At 41.9% G+C, this 21,678-nt stretch overlaps 1 protein-coding gene across 2 annotated transcripts in view; it reads left to right on the forward strand.

The window, feature by feature from the left end:
• Positions 1-8,759: 8,759 nt before the first annotated feature.
• LOC111870628 (hormone receptor 4) overlaps positions 8,760-21,678 on the forward strand; it is a 353,702-nt gene continuing 340,783 nt past the window's right edge. For both annotated transcript variants that reach the window (XM_023863074.2, XM_023863077.2), the window contains exon 1: positions 8,760-9,616. The gene's annotated coding sequence lies outside the window, so the exon portion shown is untranslated. The remainder of the gene's footprint in view (positions 9,617-21,678) is intronic.

A 21,678-nucleotide genomic window follows, 5' to 3' on the forward strand; every position in this document is an offset into this window, starting at 1 on the left:
AAGGCTGGCTATGGATGGATGGTGGAAAAGAAATGGGAACGATCCAGTTAAAATGGCTGGAAGATGTAGAGAATGATTTATGGGAGCTCTAAGTGAAGAGATTGAGGCAATGAGCAAATATACTAACACAGAAAACTAAGCATCTATGAAAAAGAAATGGGCCAAGAAATGAGTAAAGAAGTACCTCTGCGTGATTTCAGTCCGCAAGAGAACTATACCGACCGAGCGACCGCCGCTTGTCGGCGAAGTTAGTGCCAACTTTTGCGGATAGAGGGTGTCGCGTGGTCAGCGCAACGAATCCCCACAGCCGTTAATTTCGGTTTTCTAGACCGGAGCCGCCATTTCCTTGAAATACCTTCTCAATTGTCATCACGAGGCTGAATGGACTCCGTTCCAGACTCACTATTGCTCAGAAAATCTGGTAGCACCGAGAATCGAACCCGGGACCTCTGGATCTGTAGCCAGGAACTTTGACCACTAGACCACAGAGGCGGTGAATAAGTAACAGCAAATGAAAATGACCTGTATGAAGAAATGAAGAGTAGAATAAATTCGAAAAAAAAAGAATGATTGCTGTCATTCAGTTCATAACTTTTACCATCGTCCTATTAAAAAATTAAAGATTATAATACAGACGTACAACGCTATAGTTTTACCTGTTTGATACGGTATCTTGGCCTTACACCTTAAGGGAATACCATAGTTTGAAAGAATTTGAGAAAAATTACTGAGGACAATATGTGAACCTAAAGGCGCGTCCACATTACTCGTGCTCATGTGACTCGCTATGCTCGCGAGTCATGTGGACGATATGACAAGTCACGAGACAAGCAAATTTAAAATTTAAAATTTAAAAACTATAGCCAATAAATTAAAATACGACTGCAGCCTATACACACTAAGAGTAAATATACGGATTCTCACGCGCCGAAGCCTGGCGAGCAACTGAAGTAGTGTGGACGAAGATTTACGAGCGCCAGTAAAAGCCAGTCGAGTCTCCCGACGAGCACAAGCCTGGCGATCACGAGCACGAACATGAGTAATTTGGACGCGCCTTAAGTGGAAGAATTAATAGACTGGGGAAAATTACATAAATTTTGCTCTTCGCTGAATATTTTCCCTGTGGTCAAATGAAGCAGACGCTTACGACGTATGAAATGAAGAAATAGAAATTTTAGTCAGAAACTCTGCAGGGAAGCGACTGCGTATGAATATTTAACGCGGACAGGAGGATAATATTTAAATAGACATTAAATAAATGGTGTGTGAAAGCATTCTTGCATAGGCAGAAGCCTTTCGAGTTTCGATTCCCTGTTCTGTAACCCTTAATTTTGAATCTATAAAACACCAATACTAGACAACCGGGAAGTGAGGAGAGGACGAGGAGGGCCAAGAAGAAGAAGTAGAAAATTATTCATTTCCGCTAGGAAACCGACTGTTTCAGGATATGATCCCATGGTGGGCTCTTTTTAACAAGGTAATAAACCTTATGGTTAATTAAAGGATCGGCCAGCTAAGCGACTGTCAGCTATTAAGGTAAAATAAAGTAAAGATATCCCTGTAACAGGCCGTGAAGACCCATAGGGTTGTGAGACGTTGAGGGTCCCACATTATCTAGACAATCGGCTCAAAGATGGCGGTAAGGTCAGCCTTACGTGCTGTCCGCGCTTTACTACCCAGGAAAATTATTTAATTAATTCCTGGTACTCATTTCTGTTATAGGCTGAGTCGACCCCATGGCCATAGTGCGACTGGAAGGATTAGGTCAGCTGAAAAAATCCAATGACCTCATCGGGACTTGAACCAGCGATCTTCCGGCTTGTAGCATAGCCCCTCAACCAATTACGCTACCGCGTGCCCCCGTCAGCTATTAAGGTATGTTACATATATACATAAGTGTAGGCACGTGTGTGCATATAATCTGCAAACTCTTCTCCATTTAGTCATGTACCCCGGCGGTATGAAACACTTGCAAAGTTCCGTTGTGGTTACAAACACATTCACTATCACTTACGTTGATTGTAGCGCGGCTGCGTCACTCTTACAAGCAAGCCATCTTGTAGCTTTCGTCTAGAATGACTGAGAACTACAGAAATCCAGCCACAACAGCATATTCCTTTCGAGATTCGAACTGAGTGTCTCCTGAATGTGAGTCAGACGTGTTACTGCTGTAAGATCGACCTATGTTTGTGCTCTGTTCTGAAATATTCACTAACGCACTAATCAGATAAGTACAGTACAGTACGATATATGACATAAACACCGTCCCAAGTGCAACAATTTATTGTAGTTCTTTTGTCTTGCCCTCTTCTACACTACATGTTTCGGCCGCAGACGGCCATCATCAGGTGTATACACTTACGTAGCTGTTACACTGCACTTAATTTAAAATTTAAAACCGCAGGTCTTCCCAATTGTTCTTTTCGTCGTTACTAACAGGTTTCCATTTATCAGAATCTACTTCGCTGATATCTGTCTGATTTGTGCATTTGTGCATAATGTTGTGAACAGTACAGTACAGTAAACGCTCGTTAATCAGGATTAATTTCGGGGGAAAGGTCATTCGGATTAAGCAATAATCCGGATTAGTGTAGCAAAATGTAGCCCTAAAAGACAAAAACTTGGAACACAAATAAGTGGAAAATCTAATGATGTAAAATAGTATCATTGTAGAGCCTTTGTTTAAAAATTATAGAAAGCTAATACATCTATTCATTAATATAAATCTCAGAAGTTGTACTTGTTTTTGAACGTAATAATGCAGGTTCGAAGAAACTGTAAAGTTTTGTCTGATGAGAAAATTGACTCATCTGCCTTCCTAGTTGTGATGTGTCTTTTAAAGAATGTACTCAAATGTGAACAGCATTTTTCGTGTTTCTCTCCGGAGTAACTCTAACCGTATTAGCGAGGGTTTATTTTATAGAAACAGAGCCTAGTGTTTTTGACACGCTGACGACGCGTTTGTCCTGAATCCTATTTGTTATTAACGTGTATGTAGATATGTTCTGAGTTTATTGAACTGTCGTTTTCCAGTTCTCCATACAAACTGCTTGTAAGCAGAAATGTAGCAGATCATGCGAATTCCTCTTATCGCCTACGCATCTAGAAATGTAGTAACAAGGCATTTAAGGAAGAACTGATTTCTCTCAAATGTTACACGTACTTATCTGGAGGCCAGCAACCGGTATTAACGAACAGAATGTAGAATCGGCGTTATCGAGAAACTGATAGTTTCCCAGCTGGTCAGGAAGTTCCCTACATTTTAGGAAAGCATTGATTCTCTCACAAGCACAGTCACTGAATTATAAAGGAAAGATTATGTAATTTTTGCCGATCATAGTGAACGTATGGTCTCAGGCATGAACCATCTTTGCCCGCTTGAACATTGGGACCGTGGGTTCGAATCCCACACGGTCTGTGTGCATTTATTCTGTTTGTGTTCTTCTGTGTGTAGGTAGCGGCCTTGTAACTGGTTGATCCCCCGTCAGAGGAGTTCTGCCGACTGTGTATAGATTAAGAAACTGAAAAAGCGACAAAGGTCCACAAGGGCTGTAGAGCTATAAATAGATAGATTACTATTATTATTATTATTATTATTATTATTATTGCTAGTGTGGTGGGATCCCTTGTACTGCGGCCACTTCTGGCCTATTGTACCAGCCCAAGATCATAGGTGAGGGTGGTTGTGGAGCAATTGGTGGAATGAAGATTGGCAGGGGAAACCGAAGTACTCGGAACAACCTGCCCCAGCCCCACTTTGTCCTCCATAAATCCCATTTGACCAGACCCGGGATCGAACCCGGGCCGCCGCGGTGGGAAGCCAGCGATTAACCGCTTGAGCTATGGCGCGGCCATAGTTGAATAGTTACTCGAACCAAAATAGTCTGTCTTTTCGCGTCATATTTTGTCGACAGCTGAATTATTAGCTAAGAAAATTTAATGTAGCATCGGCCCGTCATTTAATGGTCTTTTTATCACTGACTGATAATACCTTCTGTTAAATAATCAATTTGCAACAAATTCATTAACGAACTGAAATATCTAGACCCCAAGAATCAGAATTGTTACAACACACAACTGCCATGTCTGACGTCACAGATATGACACGTCATCGGGAGTACCAGGGTCATCAAACGCTGCGAAGTTGCACAAACATCTGCTTCCTCTGCATTGTGTGTTACTGAAATAAAGTTGACAGTCAGCACGCACGACACAGCCTAATTTACCCTCGCTTTGTGGTTCATACAGCCTTTAGCCTTTGTCAAAGATATTAGGTGAGGGATAGAGAACAACATTATCAGTTATCCGAGGTGTAATTTCAATTCTGCATGATGTTTCGTCAGTCTGCTCTGCCCTCGTCCCGAAATGACTTATTATTGTTTCGAAAAATATTTTATTCTGTATTAGATGGGATGGAGTGGTATGGACTGGATTGATCTGGCTTAGGATAAGGGACCAGTGGAAGGCTCTTGTGAGAACGGCAATAAACCTTTGGGTTCCATAAAATGTTGGGAAATTCTTGAGTAGCTGAGCTACGGGCGGTGTCTCAAGAAGGGCTCAGTTCCGTGAAGTTAATTTTGTTTGGTTTTTAATATTAGAGACAGCATATGGGTCAATACTGGAACTTTCTTATGTTAAATTAAACCACGTGGGCTAGTGAAGATCATGTAAGTTTGTTTTCAAAGACTTCCGGCTTCATCCCACTGTTGGCACTAATACCGAAAATGTGCATGAAGCTCATGAAAGATCCTCCTTATGATTCTGTCCTACAGAAGCTGCAGGCCCTAGGCCTATAGTGGGGCTACCAGAAACTATAAATTAAAGAACCTTCCTTACTTATAATCAGGCCGTGCCATACCTCAAACAGTTAGTCGCCGGCTTCCCACCGCGGTGGTCCCGGTTCGAGCCGAGGTCAGGTCATGTGGGATTTGTGGTGGACAAAGTGGCACAGGGCAAGTTTTCTCTGAGGACTTCTGTTTCCCCTGCCAATTCTCATTCCATCGACTGCTCCATATTCGTCATCCAGGGCTGGTACAATAGCCCAATTAGCGACCGACGTACCAAGTGGACTACTTAATTAAGTTCTTACCAATAGCAAGAAACCAGTTTTTTTTTCTTGGCACTACAGCCCCAGTGGGCCTAGGTCTACCTTCATGAACTTCTCCGTTCACTTCGGTTTTTCTAGATCTTACACATACGGTAGGACTCCTTGGGCGGGTGATCAGCTCGTCGCAAGGCCTCTACCTGTAGACAAACACAGAAAAACGCACACAAACATCCATGCCCTGAGTGGGATTGGAACCCACGATCTCGGCTTCCGAGCGAGCGAAGACAGTGCATGCCTTAGGCCGCTCGGCTACCGTGACCGGCAAGAAACCAGTTACAGGTAAACAACGAAAGCAAAAGACGGTATTAGATACAAGTAATGCAGCAAAGCACAAAACTAATAAGAGAACAGGCCCTAATGTACAAAATAAAACCTAATGTGTCTAGATTCAATAATAATTTAATTAAATTCCTACATTTAAGTACTTGCCAACAGCGAGCCGCCTTAACAGTCGAGCACTGAATGTATATATAACTAAAGTTAGACTAAGACTAGAATTAGACTACAAATTAGATAGAACATTATAATAATAATAATTCATTGCCAATAGCAAAATCAACGAAGCTTAGGAGGTAAATTCGCAGCAGACTTACGTGATTTTCTTTTAGTAGGAAATTAACATCTAAGATAATGATCCTCGGAGGAAACCGGAGAGTATGTGTGTAAGTTCCATGTTTCTTAGTGTAGATTAGGCAATGGAGTAGTAAATTTTCATTTTCGAGTCCCATAATACTGCCAGACTTTAAAAAAGTACACCTACCCTAGCTTACATCTCTGTACAGTAAAGTCGTAATGATTTTGCGTGAGATTATAACAACACAGTGAGCCGATAGAGCGCTGTAAGCTTTGGTTTCAGGTAATACTAATTCCCCCGGCAGATAGATCAGCCAACGGCAGTTTTTCTGTCGTCACTTGTCATTTTCACGAAAAAATGTTCATCTAAAAGAGCTTCTTGTAAATTGTATTTCTAATTTCTTCAATATTGGATGTTATCATATGACTGAATTCTGAGTAAACGTATTTGGAATTAAGAGAGGCTAAGGAAAGTTACTGTATTCTGAAATATGACTCCGTGAAGTTTGGTAGATAGCTCCCGAATTTTCGGAGAAACCTATGTTTCAAACTATACGGAATCACACCCATAAAGGCAGCAACCTCCATAGTCGCCTCAAAGAGAACCTCAGATATCGCAACAATGAAGAAATTGGGTAATGGAATTTGTTACGTAATGATAAAACTTTTCCGTTTGTATAGGTCATCGGTAGCATTGTTAGGAAGTAAAGGTAAAAAGGTGATGTTGTCCCTGTGCTTAACTAATTAAGCAATACGCCATGAAGGAGTATGGGGGAGTGGATGTATAGATCCACATTTTCTTGACCTGGGCACTAGCTGCAGATGAGTGGTCAGCTTCACGCCTTGGCCGCTTTATTCCCTGGGAAAGTGCCCCCGGTACCCATTGGATAGGCTGTTGAGTAGACCCTAGAGCCGGTCTGAACGACGTTGAGAAGGTAAAATTCTTGACCTAACCGGGACTCGAACTCGAACCCCTCAGTAGTCCAGCCCGTAGCCAGTCCCTGTACCGACTACGCTATCCCAGTTCTCGATGAAGGAAATACTATTGTAATTTAATAAGTTGTTCAAAGATTACCGTAAATGGAAGTAGTGTATAGGACATATAACCGACTTTTACATAGAAGTATGAAAATTGATCAATTAGCAATCTTCTGATGTTATTATGTACTTCTTTTGGGATTATGTGTGTGGCCTGCATAGTAGGTTTCTTTACCGGATCAGTAACTTTCATTTGCTAATGAACACGCTACTCAGTGAATTATGTTGATGATAAAGGTAAGAAAACGTGAAGTCCCTGTTCTTAACTAATTAAGCACTACGCCATAAAGGCGTATGGGGATGTTGATGATGATGAAGACAACAACAGACAATACTGTGCCGTACAACAAACTTGACAGCGTAGTTGAAGATAAAAAAGAATATATTTCCTGCTGACATTTCCGATAGAAGATGTACGGGAGAAAGGACCTAACAGATCTGAAATACAGAGATCTGCTGCTTGAAGTACAAAGCCTGCAAAATGTGAAAGTGAAGATGATGCCAGTAGTAACAGGTGTGACTAAAAGTTTGTCAAGATCGTATCAGAAATATTCAGAAGACATCCCTGGTAAACATTCCAAGGCAGAACTACAGAAGGCGGCCGTTGCGTGAGAACACATCTTGAGGAATATGCTATCTGTCGTACTTAATTGAATCTGAAATGGGTTTTCCAGGAAACTACTACCTGATGAACTTTAGCGGTATATTTTGAGCATGACCCATGGACAGGATCCCTGTGATATCATCTAATAATAATAATAATAATAATAAACTCCGTGGTTTCAGTCCGCAAGCGAACTATACCGACCGAGCCACCGCCGCTTGTCGGCGAAGATAGTACCAAATTTTGCGGATAGATGGTGTCGCGTGGTCAGCGCAACGAATCCCCACCGCCGTTAATCTTGGTTTTCTATACCGGAACCGCTATTTCCTTGAAATAGCTCCTCAGTTATCCTCACGAGTCTGAGTGGACCCCGTTCCAGACCCACTACTTCTCAGAAAGTCTGGTAGAGCCGAGAATCGAACCCGGGACCTCAGAATCTGTAGCCAGGAACTCTGCCCACTAGACCACAGAGGCGGTCAATAATAATAATAAGTTTACTCGTAAATATTTATATTATCCATATCCCTCGAAAATCTGCAGTTACTTAAAGATACCGTTTCCAATTTTTCGGTATTATTGATTTACAATTAATATTGAAAAAGACGTGAAGAATTGTGACTATTACTGCTTGGAAGGCTGCTATCATAATCTTGTTTGTAGGCACTGTCATAGCACTGGATAGGCTGAGAGATATCACGAAAAACTTCACTCCGGATGAGCAATGAGGTTCAAACTGGGAATATTTTGAACGCATGTCTAGAGCCTTACCACTACTCAGCACATCTGGTTTCTACCACTGAATGCTTTCATTTCAAAAATGGATTCCTTCAGCTTGATCAACGGGGAGGAAGACTGAATAAGCCAGGTAGGTCAAAAGAGCCAAGTAGGAAGTAGTTCTAACAAGATGGTTCAGGCAGTAACACTTCTGATTTGTGCTCAGTGCGAATCTCACCCGGGGCACTGGCTATCCTGAATGACGTTTCTCGTGGTTTTCCTCTGTCCCCTTAGGCCGGGATAGTACCACAACCGCTTACTTCCATATCTATTCCAATTCAGTATACATCATTATTCTATTATATGTAGTATTAGTTACTAATAGCGTCGTTAAATAAACTACGTATAAAATGTGTGGCGGAGTTCTGATGCATCGTGTAACACAGCCGTCCGAAATTGGGTAGCTGAGCCGTGCCGAGCCGGTCTCATCATCCAAAGGCGGGGAGGGGAATGTCCCTAGTTATTTCCTGGCATGCGCACAAGCACGCTCTCCCGTCCACTTACTCTGTGTATGCCACACCGGCCTCTCGGTTCATATGAGTTTGAACTTTGCCGCCATTCTGAATTTACATGTCGCGGAAGGATACGTCTGAAAACCGTGTGAATAGAAACAACACGTATGACTGACGAGGATGAAATTGTTTGGACGTTCTATAAGTTTGAGGGGTCTGATTGAATCTTCCTGCCATACGACTTTCACTCTCGTACGCTTATGTCCTCGGTGTAATTCTCAGTATTAGACTGTGCTTCAGTAGTAGCACTATTTTTACACAAGGAGTGGGGAGGGTTGGCATAGTAAAAGACTCTCCTTCATCCCCCTCCTTTCAACTCCAGCGCATTCGAGAAATGGTCTATAGTAGACGAGAGAGGTCAACGACTTCTCGGAACGAAACCAAACGCAAACGATTGCACATGGTGGAACCCTGCATTCACGAATTCGACGGCTGACGTGATCAAGGACATATTTTTACAGTTCAGAGTTCTGGTAACTTGAACAGGTCTAGTAATGCAAATTTGAACCATCATTCATTTTCAGAACTGTTTATTGTGATGTGGTATTTTCAGCACGGACTCAGCTGTTTGAGAGATTTATGTAGAATATATTCATTCGTATGAAATGAAGTAATGTTTTCATTCTGGACTATGTCAGCGTGCTAAATTTGTTCTGTTCAACGAACTGGTGTGTTTCAAAGGATTATACCGTTAAGTATAAAGGAACCCACTTCTACTCCACTGTCACTTTTCCCATAACGGTTGTGCTACTTTTGGGTTTCGCGCGTGGATGGGCTCTGTGACGGACAAGGAGCGTAGAAAGTGCAAAAAGTGAAACCGTTTTTATGCTTATACACGGTGAAACAGTGAAAATACAATTTTTCATTCAAGTGAACGTGAAATTAAACTGTACTGTCACATGGTTCGGTGATTACCAGCGAGACTGCTAAGGGGGGTGTGGATATGATGGGCCCTGAACCAGGAATTACTTTCTTGCGGTGCTGTTGTCATTGACAGGATTTAAAAATGTGAGTAATATATGAAATTTCCATTAGCGATAACAGTTTTTTATCGCATTGTACACTTGCTTTAAGGGTTTATATTGAAATCTGCAGCCTATTTGTAATGAATCGCTCATTTTTGAGGTTATGTTAACTCAGAATAGCTGCTTTTTAATATTTTGTTTTAAGTATTTATCAATGCACTTGGTTTTAGGCCGAAAAGGGATTTCCTTTCTGCGCCAAAATGTAACATCTTTGCGTGGATTAACAGTGTTACAGTGCGTGGAAGTTCCTTTGGTTGGTTATTGTGCGCAACATAAGGCCAGGTGTTAAAGGGTAAGATATGCAAAGAATAGCGAAAATAGGTTAGGAAGGCATTGCGTTGTTCCGTTCTTAGCAAGTCTCCTATTGGCTATGTGCTCTGTACAGTTATGTAGGTTAATGGCAATGAGGTAGGGGACTTAGCAAGGGGAGGGGAATACAAGGGTCCCGTTAGGTTGGCAGAGGGATCACCAACCATGTCACTTTTTTTTCTTGTAGATGCGTTCCATTATAAGGTCATAGACTCTCCTCTCTCTGTTTACATGTCGTTCAAATAGAATGAAAATTTTTGTAGGCTGTACTGCAACCCATTTCTCTCCTTACATGTAGACTGAATCCTCTTACAGCTGTACACTTCAGGTAAAGTAAGTAAAGGTAACAGGCCGTGGAGGCCCATAGGGTTGTGAGATGTTGAGGCTCCCATATTTTCTAGACAAACGGCTCACGGAAGGCGGTGAGGTTGTCAGCCTTATGCACCAGCGGTCCTTTATCCCCAGGAATATTCCTGGCACTCATTTCTGTTAGAGGGCGATAGTACGGCTGGAAGGATTAGGTGAATTTAAAAGTCCAGTGACATCATCGGGATTCGACCCCGCGACCTCCCGGGTTGTAGCGTAATGCTTCAGCCAACTACGCTACCGCGTGGCCACGTACACTTCGGGTACCATAAATAACTTACACCATTTAACTGAGACGCTAGGTGCACAGCTACTTAAGAATTTTCCAACTCTCTATGGAAGATTCATTACCATGTTTACAAGAATCATCCACTGGTCCCTATCGGCTTTTAGTTTATCAATTTTATGCCTCTTCCCCGTAGAACAGTGGTTCCCAAATTCTTTTAGTCTGAAGCTCTCCTGGCGTGAATAAAAATGTTTGAGGTCTAATCTAATAATGACCTAAGGAATCTCTAAGATATGATTTAGAAATGTAAAACATTAATTATAAATGAACGTTAATTACATGTATGAAGTATTTTTTCTACTATATTAAATGGGTTTGATTTAATGTAATATTTTATTTTAAATTTATATGTACCATAATCAGAAAGCATTTTCAGAGGCCCCCGAAAGAAGCAGTACTGCGACTCCAGTGGGAAACGCACGAAATGCCAACTGGGAACACAATTCTTGCTTGGTATTCATGAGTACTCCAACTGAGATTTTGCTTGTCTAGATTTGCCTCGTTTAATAATTACTCACTCGCTTTCGTTTGCTTTTACAATATTAAAGGGAACTTCAATTTCTTGGTATCAGAATTATTTTAGCCTACAAAATATACAGTTACACATGAGAGTCCAGTAACATTATCCAGTGACGATTTTCTAAAATGAGGTATTTTTATTATTATTATTATTATTATTATTATTATTATTGGGGTGAGATTGCGGCCGCTTCTGGCCTAATGTACTAGCCCCAGATGATAGGTGAGGGTGATTGTGGAACAATTGGTGGAATGAAGATTGGCAGGAGAAACCGAAGTACTCGGACAAAACGTGCCCCAGCGCCACTTTGTCCACCACAAATCCCACATGACCAGACCGAAGTGTTCAGAGAAAACATGCCCCACCGCCATTTTGTCCACCACAAATCCCACATGACCAGACCCGGCAAGCCAACGACTAACCGCTTGAGGCCAGAAATAATTTACTGGCCGGCTCAAACGTGACTACCCACAAAATCTGAAGAAGACAGTATTTTGACCCAGAATTGCTCATAAATCTTTCCTTAATCACCCAGTCTCTTGGGCGGAGACATTTTGTTGAAATACTCGTACATGACACGTACTAATGTACACTGATGTTTTTATATATATATAGGCCTAGTTAAGCTGCACAACTGGCGGCTTCTCAAGAAGAGCTTAGCTCCATGGAGTTATAGGTCAGCCTGCATATCCTGTTCTTCTCTTCACCTATGACAGGGGCAAAAAAATTGTAGTACTAATTTAATTTATTCCCATCTTTTAATTTTATGTACATTTGAACTAACTTAATACCGACATTTGGTCAGAATTCTTGAGATCCAAGTTCTAAAATGTCTTTCGGCTCAGCGACCCTGCGAAACCCTGAAAACATAAATCACCATTATACACAGCCATAACTGTCCTGAAACATTGTTACATCCATATGCTTACAATCAAACTTCGTAAATTAAGTTTAGCCGATGTTTACAAATTAAATATAAAAATTGACCATCTAGTAAAGCAAAATAAATGGGGATAATCTGAACAATATAAGACTTGGAGCCAGCAGGCATTTAAGGAATAAAAAGAGGGAATATTTGAAGACAAAATCGTTGAACTTGCAACGAACAGTAAGAACAAGAACATTAGAGATTTGCGTAGAGGAATAAATGAATTTAAGAAGGGTTACAAACCTAGAAGTAACTTAGTGAAGGATGAGAATGGTGATCTGCTTGCAGATTCCCACAACATTTTGAATAGGTGGAGGAACTACTTCTCTGTTATTGAATGTACATAGGGCCAGTGATATTAGGCAATAGAAATACATACAGCTGAGCCACTAGTACCCGAGCCTAGTCCTTTCGAGGCATAAATTGCTATTGCAAAGTTGAAAAGGAATAAACTGCCAGGTAGTGATCAAGTTCCAGCAGAACTGATTCAAGCAGAAGGTGAAATATTATGTTCTAAGAGCCATAAGCTAATTAATTCTATTTGGAAAAAGGAAGGAGTCATATTATTGTGCCCGGTGATAAAACTAACTGTAGTAATTATGGTGGGATATCACTGCTATCAACTGCATACAAAATTTTATCCAATATCCTTCTCTCAAAGTTAAGTCCATATAAAGATGAAATTATTGGGGATCATCGGTGTGGGTTTCGACGTAGCAGATCAACTACTGATCAGATCTTTTACATTTGGCAGATACTGAAAAAAGAAAATTGGAGTACAATGAGACAGTACATCAACTATTCATAGACTTCATGAATATCTAATGATTCACTTAGAAAGGAAGTATTCTACAATTTTCTCATAAAGTTTGGTGTACTCATGAAACTAGTTAGGTTGATTAAATGTATTACAAGAAAACTTATAGTAAAGTCCATATAGGTAAACATTTGTCAGATAATTTTCTTATCCAGAATGCCCTGAAACAAGGAGATGCTTTATCGTCACTGCTTTTCTACTTTTCTTTAGAATATGCCATTAAGAAGGCCCAGGAAAACAAGGTGTGACTAAAATTAAGTGGGATACATCAGCTGCTGCTCTATGCTGATGATGTGACTCTATTGGGTGATAACATAGATACCACAAAGAAAAAGAAACTGTAATTTACGCTACTGAAGAGGTTGGTATGGAAGTAAACACAGAAAAACTAAGTACATGTTACCCTCTCATCACCAGAATGTAGGGCAAAATCATGGCATAAAGATAGCTAACAGACATTTTGAAGATGTGGAACAGTTCACATATTTGGGAACGACTGTAACAAACCAAAACTTGACTCAAGAGGAAATATGTTGATACGATAGTGTCTACTTTCTTTTAAATACAGAATGTTGTTGTGTAGACTGCATACTTTTGTATACATTTTGTGTACCTTGTTTATTACACACTATTAAGATTGTAAAATTAAGAGAAGATTGAATTCGGGTAACGCTTGCTACCATTCAGTCCAGAAACGTTTGTTTCCTCATCTGCTGCCTAGAAACATAAAAATTAGAATATACAAAACCACAATTTTGTCCATGGTTCTGTATTGCGAAACTTGGTCTCTGACATTAAGGAAGGAACATAAGACTGAGGGTGTTTGAGATCAGGGTGTTGAGGAGAATATTTGGACCGAAGAGAGATGAAGTGACAGGAGAGTGAAGAAAATTTCATAATGAGGAGCTTCATAACTTGTACTCCTCGCCAACTGTAATTGGAATTATCAAGTCAAGGAAGATGAGACGGGTAGAGCGTGCAGCAACAATGGGGGCGAAGAGGAATTCATATAGGATATTGGTGGGAAAGCCAGAAGAGAAGACACCACTAGGAAGACCAAGACGTGGGCGGGTGGATAATATTGAGATTGGATCGATCTGACTCAGGATGGAGGCCAGTGGAGGGCTCTTGTGAACACGGTAATGAACCTTCAGGTTCCATAAGATGCTGGGAAGTTCTTAAGTAGCTGCACAACTGGCGGCTCCTCAAAAAGGGCTCAGCTCCATGAAGTTAGTTTAGTTAGTTACCATTAATATGAAGTGGAGTCGCTCTTCAGAAGCTGATAATTTTTTGTAATGATAGAAGTACCTCTACATTTCCTGGCTTGTCAAACGCTTGTAGTACATTAAAGTAGGCCATGACCAACCATCGACGCTACCAAACACATAGCTCTAGTGCTGAAACTAAGATGTTTCCATGAATCTCACCCTACTTGAGAAGCCTATATTCTCTCAGATGTCTAAAAAAACTTGTCGCCGTATGTGGAACCAGAGTATTCGTTAGTGCGTCCTTAGGAACTCGCTACTGGACCCCGTCCTAAACAAATAGAGTCCAGTTCACGTTCTGTTTGCTTCAGACCAATTCTCTCATCCACTACTAGTCTCTGAATTTGTCTTCTTCAGAATTTCCGACCAAATTTTTGTAAGTACGTATCATCTCGGTCATGCATGGTACTTGGTACAACTTATCCTTCTTAAGTTATTCACCTAAAATATCTGACGAAGGGTACAAATTATGAAACTACTAATAATTTTGTCTTCTGTATCGCCCTGTTTCATCCTTTTCCTTATGTGTCTTTAGGCCTAAATTACCAAAGAATCAGTGAATCTGGATTGTTTAATTTCCTAATCTACTGAGAATATAATTTATGTCCCACAAAAGAAACATAATTTTTTACTGTAAATATTAGAAATTTACGAAGATTTTAAAGTGAAACCCTTTTTATTTTTATCTTGCTTATGAAAAGAGTAATGAACAATTTTTTTTGTGTCTGAATCAGGAAAGAATCCGATCTGTAAACTGAGAAAAATCTTTTGAAATTTGAGAGGCACTCTTCTGGTATTTATTGCTTTATCTTAATGCTCTTACATTTCCTCCACATCAAGTAGACTGTGGTTATTTTCTGCCCCGAAATTTTCAGGGTATTATGTGGGACAATAAATATGCTTCCCTTTCGGTTAAAATTGTGTGCTACAATTGTCAGAAAACTCTGATATCTTATGTACGTTTTCTAATTTTCAGTTCTTACCACGACATAACCGAATGGATATACCACTTGGAAGACGTTTGATTAACTTAGACGACTTTTAGAGAAAATTTGGCGAGTTATTAGATGACGTGATACGGCTCCAAAGGCCTTCACAAATATTTGTTGTTGTCCTATCACTGATAAAGCAAGACTTGTAATTTATCCGCCAAAGTCCAATGGAACGCGTCCGTGACCAATGGTTATGTTTGTAGTATATCACATAAGGACATCTAGATATTTTATTTTTATTGCACTGTTATATTCTGCCCATCATTACGAGTGTACCACAGATCACGAGCCTTTACTTCCTGTGGTGACGCCCATATGAAGTATAATTTTCATTTTGTGTCTTCTCACATTTGTTCGTAATCACAGTACATTTCATCTGTTAAGTTGTGTTCTTCGTGTTAACGTATTTGAAGAACTAATATTGCGCTTTTTGATATGCGTAATGAAGTGTCATTACAGAGAAAACACACCAAGCTGTTTAATACATGCTGTCCTCCATAATGTTTCCAAATGCTCGTTGATCACATTTATAATTCATTATAATAAATATATGACCGCCTCTGTGGTCTAATGGACAGAGTTCCTGGCTACAGATCCAGAGCTCCCGGGATCGATTCCCTGCGCTACCAGATATTCTGAGAAGTAGTGGGTCCAGAACGGGGTCCACTCAGCCTCATGAGGGTAATTGAGGAGCTGCGTGAATGGAAAAGTAGCGGCTCCGGTCTAGATAACTGAAATTACAGGCCGTGGAAAACGTGAAGGGAGGGACGGTTTGTTACACCTAAGCAGATGGGAGAATAGTATTAAACTTAGTAATATAAGGGCCGTGCCATAGCTCAAGCGGTTAGTCGGTGGCTTCCCACCGCGGCGGCCCGAGTTTCATCCCAGGTCTGGTCAAGTGGGATTTGTGGTGGACAAAGTGGCGCTGGGGCAGGTTTTCTCCGAGTACTTCGGTTTCCCCTGCCAATCTTCATTCCACCAATTGCTCCACAATCACCCTCACCTATCATCTGGGGCTGGTACAATAGGCCAGAAGTGGCCGCAGTACAGGGGACTTAGTCCCACCCCACTAGCAATAGAAGAAATAGTCGTATAGGAATAGGATGTGAACTGGGTTCAGTTGTCCATTTGTTGCATACATTTTTGCAAAACTGCACACTATAATCTGTCACTAAAATCCATCCAGTGGGAGTTGAGCTGTTTAATGTCGATGGACAGACAGACATGGCGAAGCTAAATAGGCGCTTTTAGCAATTCTTGCCATTGCGCCTAAAATTAATATCAGACGAACATAGTTTAAAGGGGGTGTCTGTAGTCAACAGGCCGGCTACCTACTGGCTGGATCATTTTAACATCACACTGGATCTTGGGGTTTTTTTAATTGCTAGTGGGGTGGGAATAAGTCCCTTGTGCTGCGGCCACTTCTGGCCTATTGTACCAGCCCCAGATGATAGGTGAGGGTGATTGTGGAGCAATTGGTGGAATGAAGGTTGGCAGGGGAAACCGAAGTACTTGGAGAAAAACTGCCCCAGCGCCACTTTGCCCACCAAAAATCCCACTTGACCAGACCCGGGATCGAACCAAGGCCGCCGCGGGGTGGGAAGCCAGCTACTAACCGCTTGAGCTATGGCGCGGCCGGATCTTGGGGTTACATTAAACTGAAGAGTTTATTGATCAGCTAAGTGACTATCACTTTCTCAAGAAGGACACTGCTATATGCACGTGATTAAAACTACTTGTTCTAAGACTGTTGCACATATTGGCTACAGTAATGCATATAATTAATCATACTTTTTTTTCACTGACTCTACAGCCCACCTGGGCCCTGGCCTCTGATTTTTCAGTTTCATGATCATTTTACAGACGGTAGGACTCCATTGACGAGTGATCAGCAAGGCTACCTAAACACAGGACAGTACAAATGCAGAATAAACACATACACATTCCAAACATCCATGTCTTGTGTAGGATTCGAACCCACGATCTCGGCTTCCGAGAGAGCGAAAACAGTACTAATTAGACATTTTAGTAAATAACCGCAAGCTGCATAACAGCATAAGCTGGTGAAGCATGAGTGTCGTGGCAAACATCTCCCACCACACAGGTTTGGCATAAGGTCCTGAAAGAAAGAAATCGGACCACTTTTTTCCCCTGCCACAGATGCTTCCCGTCAACTTTCGGGACCAACAAGAGGCAGTTGTGGCACACACCCCTGCCTCAGCAGTGCATGTAGTTCATCTGCTGGCCAACAAGAGGCACTTGTGGCACACACCCCTGCCTCAGCAGCGCATATAGTTCATCTGCTGGCCAACAAGAGGCACTTGTGGCACACACCCCTGCCTCAGCAGCGCATATAGTTCATCTGCTGGCCAACAAGAGGCAGCTGTGGCACACACCCCTACCTCAGCAGCGCATATAGTTCATCTGCTGGCCAACAAGAGGCACCTGTGGCACACACACCTGCCTCAGCAGCGCATGTAGTTCATCTGGTGGCCAACAAGAGGCAGCTGTGGCACACACCCCTGCCTCAGAAGCGCATATAGTTCATCTGCTGGCCAACAAGAGCAGTTATGACACACACCCCTACCTCAGCAGCACATATAGTTCATCTGATACAGTAGTACTCGGGATTGTAATATATGTAAAAGTGTTTTGGAAAGTAGCCCAGGGTCGGCCGAATAGTAAACAGGGCTCAGGGCCTTGCCCTCTCGATGTGGTTGGGTGTTTACTCTCGGGTCCCCTTCTCTGTGGCTGGTTTTCAAAGTGACATCTCCTTTTACATACAAGTTTGTTGCGTACTTACTTGCCACTAACTCACAGAGCACATTCCAAAACCACTGGCTAACAGTCTTATATTTCGCGGCGTTGAAAGGAACTAAGGCTTTCCATCTGACTGGATGAACGAATGTACGAATGTTTGTACGTATGTATACTGCCGAGTCTTATTTCTGAGTTGAAATCATAAGATATTTGTACGTAAATGTGCTGCTAAATTCTTTTATGTGCAGATCCCCCAAAAAATATAGCTTAACTTAAAATTGATTCAGAACGGGTTAAGGAAACAAGTATTTAAGGGCAACACGCTGTGACCCTTCGTGTTTCAGGGGACACAGTTCCTTTTTAATGTCTTTACGAAAATAAAAATTACCTGTGCATGTGAGTGTGTGGTTGTTTTTGGGTGGGAGTGGGGGGGGGGGGGAGAGTAGATGAGTGGACATAAGAAAGCCAATGTATACATACACACTTGAATTACATTTCCATTCACTTAGGATTCAGTTCAGAAGTGGACATTGTTAAACATACGAGAATAAATAGTTTGGAAACTCTACAATGGAACGGTAAATTTGTCCTTGTGCTTAAAATTCCACGCCATGAAGTCTAAAGGGGGAGACTGGAAGTATAACCGCACATACTTAACCTTGGCACTAACTTAAGTGGAGTGAGATTCGGTCCCTTTGCCCCTTGAGGAAGAGTCCCGGCACTCGCTAGAGGGTCTGGGTGGGACACGCAGCCGATCCGGACGTGATGGTGTAAATAGGGAATCCCTGCCTCTTTCAAGACTTGAAGCCTAAACTTCTAGTCGGTAAACAGTAACTGTTCTAACTGAACTATTCTAGATCAACTTGCAATAAATGATGTATAAATTCAGTCCGAGGTACTGACATGTATGAAGCCTCATATAACTGAAAGAACGGCGTGGGTATCATGGAATTGATGTGTGTGATGGGGCCCTAACTTTGTAGGCTTTCATGATCGTGTTTGGCGTATTGTCACATACCTTATTGAGAAGCTGGTAGTCGCCCAGCTGGTCAATAAATTTCAAACATTTAAGAAAACAGAAGATACCATACTTATAAAATCTCGCTATTGGAGCCTATCCTGAGCCAGTTTAATCCAGTCCGCATCCTCACAGCTATTTCTTTAATGTCCCTATTAGTATTATCTCCCTGTGTACCTAGGACTCGCAAGTGGTCTACTACTTTCAAATCTGAGTAACGAACTGACTCCATGGAGATGAGTCCTTCTTGGGAAGCCGCCAGTTGTGCAGCTACTCACGAATTTCCCAACAGTTTGTGGAACCCGAAGGTTCATTATTGTGTTTACAAGAGCCCTCCACTGGTCGCCGTTCTGAGTCATATCAGTCTAGTCCATACCACTCCACCCTATCTCTCTAAGATCCATTTTAATATTATCCAGAATTCTGTATGCATTCTTCCTCTCCCCCATTCGTGACCTTCAAATCTTCCGAATAAAATTTAGTATGTATTTACTATCTCTCCTATGCGTGAGATAGTTTCCGCCCTTTTTATTCTCCTGGAAAAGCTTGTCTGATACGGTTACAAGAATGACGAGGACTTAAGAAAAACTAAGTAGAAAAACAACAACTCTGCCGAACATTGTTTCCCAAAAAATGTTCGCCGAACTCGGAGGTTCTGCAAAGTGAAAATCAGGTTTCCACACGAAAATCCCATTACAATATAAATGAGGATTTCTTAAGTACCAATCGCCTACTTTCCATTGATACCACAGGGACCGCATCGAAACCGAGAAAATTAGGAGGGGGGGGATACACAACCTGTAAAGCCGTGTAGTTCGGACAGAGCCAGGCTTTTCGGAGGAACGCTATACTCAGAAGGCCGTGCTATTCATGGTCTCCGCCTTCAAAACCTCGAACCCAACGCAGTACGTGTATAGGTGGAAGGAAGGGAGATGGTTGAAACGCAGGAGGAAGGGTGAAAAGGTTTGAGTGAAGGAAAAGGGGGGAAAAGGTCTATAATCTGGAAAGTGTGTGATAAACTGAGAACGTAAATTAGGTAACTCGGAGAGAATAAGAGACAGCGTACAGTAAGGAAGTGAGTGAAAAGCCTTTGGAATCACGTCTGTATTAATAGAATGTACCCAAGTCGTACTGAACTCCTGTGTAAGTCTCATGGTGTGCTTTTTATTGCTGTCCCCCCTCCCCCTTTGGAGCCGTGAGAAGGGAATATCGGAAGTTATTATTCCCTGCTGTAGGAAGTGAAGGGGTACGCCGACCCCTGTGCGCATGGTGCTATCACTGACCTACATCCCAGCCAGCCGGCCGCTCGGAGGTTGATGACCGCTCGCCACCGCCGCGTTGCGTGGCACAGTTCTCAGAAAACACAAAGAAAAGGCTGCATACGAGTATGTCCGCCTAGAATTAAATTAATTCCACAAAATTCATAGGCAACGGTGTATCTAGATAGACGTTTTGCGTAGTGACCCAGCTAAAATGAAGCGCCGTGTCTGTTCTGGTTCTTCGAAAGACGCTCAGAATTCCAGCACCGGCTTAGCATGAAACATTGGACTTCAGCAGACCTGCCTTTAGGTCGAAATAATTGGAGAATTTATTCAATTAATTCTCTCATTCATTCATGTGTGTAGCGGTTTTTGAGAAGCCGCCAATTGTGCAGTTAGTCAAGAAATTCCCAGCATTTTATGGAATCCGAAGGTTCATTACCGTGTTCACAAGAGCCCTCCGCTGGTCCATATCCTGAGCCAGATCAATCCAATCCATACCATCCTATCTCTCTAAGATCCATTTTAACATTGTCCATCCACCTACGCTTTGGTCTTTCCAGTGGTCTCATTCCTTCTGGTTTTCTCACCAATGCATTCCTCTTCTCCCCCATTTGTGCTACATGCCCTGTCCACCTCATCCCCTTTACTTGATCTGCACGTTATGAAGCATTCAATTAATTAAGAATACGTTTTTATTACACATACCGTCATGGTACTTCAGTAATACATGCTTCGTACTGTCGTCATTATCATCATCATCATTAATATCATCAGATACCGGCAATGCCTCAGTTACAAGCAGTTTTACAGCCCACCAGCCAAAAAAGGAAGGAGTACGTCAGATGACCTAGCTAATTATATATGTACTTCACCCACTCCAGAGTCACGCAGACGCTTACAGTTGCCTTTCTGACAAACAGGATCTCTGACTTTTATGAAGTGCTAAAGTTCATTTCCGTGTTCGCATGAGCCCGACACTGCACTCTCCTGAGCCACATGATTCCACGTCAGAAGCACCCCCCCCCCACCATCTCAAAAATCCATTCTCATCCACATAATCATATTTCTGTTATAAAATGTAAAGGGAAAGTTGTCCGTGGGCTTAATTAATTAAGCACCATACAGTGAAGCGTTTTGGGGAGTGGAGGTATTGCTCCATCATTTTAACCTCGGAATTAGATGTGGGTAAATTATCAACTTCAAGCCCCTGCCGGGGCTGTATCTTATGGAGAAAGGAAAGTGTCTTGTCCCTGCAGTGTCTAAATAAAATTCTCCGGTTTGAGGATTGGCAGGGGTTCCAACAACACGTCATCTTAAAAAAAAACTAGCTTTTTAAGAAATGTATCACAGGGCCTAGAGTCTGAATGTACTGCTTTTGGCACGAACAAAACAACGGAAAGAAGAGATACTCAAGCGAATATGAGGATGTGTGTGGATTCATGAAGCCCAGGAAGCGACTGTTGTGAGTGTGAAAGAGCGGGGTCGGGGGGGATTTCTTGATAACCTGAACGACTATCAGCTT

This window comes from Cryptotermes secundus, unplaced genomic scaffold (genome assembly GCF_002891405.2).
Source record: "Cryptotermes secundus unplaced genomic scaffold, Csec_1.0 scaffold529, whole genome shotgun sequence".
In the NCBI taxonomy this organism is placed as follows: domain Eukaryota; kingdom Metazoa; phylum Arthropoda; class Insecta; order Blattodea; family Kalotermitidae; genus Cryptotermes; species Cryptotermes secundus.